We start from the raw sequence: 3,074 nt of genomic DNA, 5'->3' as shown, positions 1-3,074 counted from the left end.
GAGTTGCACTGAAAAACTTAGAATTTACTGAAAAACCCGCATTACACGAAATGCACAGTGTAGTACATAGTATATGACTGAGTTGCACTGAAAAACTTAGAATATAAGAAACGCACATTGTAGTACATAGTGTATGAGTGAGTTTCACTGAAAAACTTACAATTTAAGAAACGCACAATGTAGTACATAGTATATGAGTGAGTTGCACTGAAAAACTTAGAATATAAGAAACGCACAGTGTAGTACATAGTATATGAGTGAGTTGCACTGAAAAACTTAGAATATAAGAAAGGTACAGTGTAGTACATAGTATATGAGTGAGTTGCACTGAAAAACTTAGAATACAAGAAATGCACAGTGTAGTACATAGTATATGAGTGAGTTGCACTGAAAAACTTAGAATGTACTGAAAAACCCGCATTACACGAAATGCACAGTGTAGTACATAGTATATGAGTGAGTTGCACTGAAAAACTTAGAATATAAGAAACGCACAGTGTAGTACATAGTATATGAGTGAGTTGCACTGAAAAACTTAGAATATAAGAAACGCACATTGTAGTACATAGTATATGAGTGAGTTGCACTGAAAAACTTAGAATATAAGAAACGCACAGTGTAGTACATAGTGTATGAGTGAGTTGCACTGAAAAACTTAGAATATAAGAAACGCACAGTGTAGTACATAGTGTATGAGTGAGTTGCACTGAAAAACTTAGAATATAAGAAACGCACATTGTAGTACATAGTGTATGAGTGAGTTGCACTGAAAAACTTAGAATTTAAGAAACGCACAGTGTAGTACATAGTATATGAGTGAGTTTCACTGAAAAACTTAGAATATAAGAAAAGCACAGTGTAGTACATAGTATATGAGTGAGTTGCACTGAAAAACTTAGAATATAAGAAACGCACAGTGTAGTACATAGTGTATGAGTGAGTTGCACTGAAAAACTTAGAATATAAGAAACGCACATTGTAGTACATAGTGTATGAGTGAGTTGCACTGAAAAACTTAGAATTTAAGAAACGCACAGTGTAGTACATAGTATATGAGTGAGTTGCACTGAAAAACTTAGAATATAAGAAACGCACAGTGTAGTACATAGTATATGAGTGAGTTGCACTGAAAAACTTAGAATTTACTGAAAAACCCGCATTACACAAAATGCACAGTGTAGTACATAGTATATGAGTGAGTTGCACTGAAAAACTTAGAATATAAGGAACGCACAGTGTAGTACATAGTATATGAGTGAGTTGCACTGAAAAACTTAGGATTTAAGAAACGCACAGTGTAGTACATAGTATATGAGTGAGTTGCACTGAAAAACTTAGAATATAAGAAACGCACAGTGTAGTACATAGTATATGAGTGAGTTGCACTGAAAAACTTAGAATATAAGAAACGGACAGTGTAGTACATAGTATATGAGTGAGTTGCACTGAAAAACTTAGAATGTACTGAAAAACCCGCATTACACGAAATGCACAGTGTAGTACATAGTATATGAGTGAGTTGCACTGAAAAACTTAGAATATAAGAATCGCACAGTGTAGTACATAGTATATGAGTGAGTTGCACTGAAAAACTTAGAATATAAGAAACGCACAGTGTAGTACATAGTGTATGAGTGAGTTGCACTGAAAAACTTAGAATATAAGAAACGCACAGTGTAGTACATAGTGTATGAGTGAGTTGCACTGAAAAACTTAGAATATAAGAAACGCACATTGTAGTACATAGTGTATGAGTGAGTTGCACTGAAAAACTTAGAATTTAAGAAACGCACAGTGTAGTACATAGTATATGAGTGAGTTGCACTGAAAAACTTAGAATATAAGAAAAGCACAGTGTACTACATAGTATATGAGTGAGTTGCACTGAAAAACTTAGAATATAAGAAACGCACAGTGTAGTACATAGTATATGAGTGAGTTGCACTGAAAAACTTAGAATATAAGAAACGCACAGTGTAGTACATAGTATATGAGTGAGTTGCACTGAAAAACTTAGAATTTACTGAAAAACCCGCATTACACGAAATGCACAGTGTAGTACATAGTATATGACTGAGTTGCACTGAAAAACTTAGAATATAAGAAACGCACATTGTAGTACATAGTGTATGAGTGAGTTGCACTGAAAAACTTAGAATTTAAGAAACGCACAGTGTAGTACATAGTATATGAGTGAGTTGCACTGAAAAAATTAGAATATAAGAAACGCACAGTGTAGTACATAGTATATGAGTGAGTTGCACTGAAAAACTTAGAATTTACTGAAAAACCCGCATTACACGAAATGCACAGTGTAGTACATAGTATATGATTGAGTTGCACTGAAAAACTTAGAATATAAGAAACGCACAGTGTAGTACATAGTATATGAGTGAGTTGCACTGAAAAACTTAGAATATAAGAAACGCACAGTGTAGTACATAGTATATGAGTGAGTTGCACTGAAAAACTTAGAATATAAGAAAGGCACAGTGTAGTACATAGTATATGAGTGAGTTGCACTGAAAAACTTAGAATATAAGAAACGCACAGTGTAGTACATAGTATATGAGTGAGTTGCACTGAAAAACTTAGAATTTAAGAAACACACAGTGTAATACATAGTATATGAGTGAGTTGCACTGAAAAACTTAGAATTTAAGAAACGCACAGTGTAGTACATAGTATATGAGTGAGTTGCACTGAAAAACTTAGAATATAAGAAACGCACAGTGTAGTACATAGTATATGAGTGAGTTGCACTGAAAAACTTAGAATATAAGAAACGCACAGTGTAGTACATAGTATATGAGTGAGTTGCACTGAAAAACTTAGAATATAAGAAACGCACAGTGTAGTACATAGTATATGAGTGAGTTGCACTGAAAAACTTAGAATATAAGAAACGCACAGTGTAGTACATAGTATATGAGTGAGTTGCACTGAAAAACTTAGAATATAAGAAACGCACAGTGTAGTACATAGTATATGAGTGAGTTGCACTGAAAAACTTAGAATTTACTGAAAAACCCGCATTACACGAAATGCACAGTGTAGTATATAGTATATGAGTG

The sequence above is a fragment of the Mus caroli genome, unplaced genomic scaffold (genome assembly GCF_978045245.1).
Source record: "Mus caroli unplaced genomic scaffold, Mus_caroli_1 scaffold_25, whole genome shotgun sequence".
NCBI lineage: Eukaryota > Metazoa > Chordata > Mammalia > Rodentia > Muridae > Mus > Mus caroli.
This window is presented reverse-complemented; position numbering follows the sequence as displayed.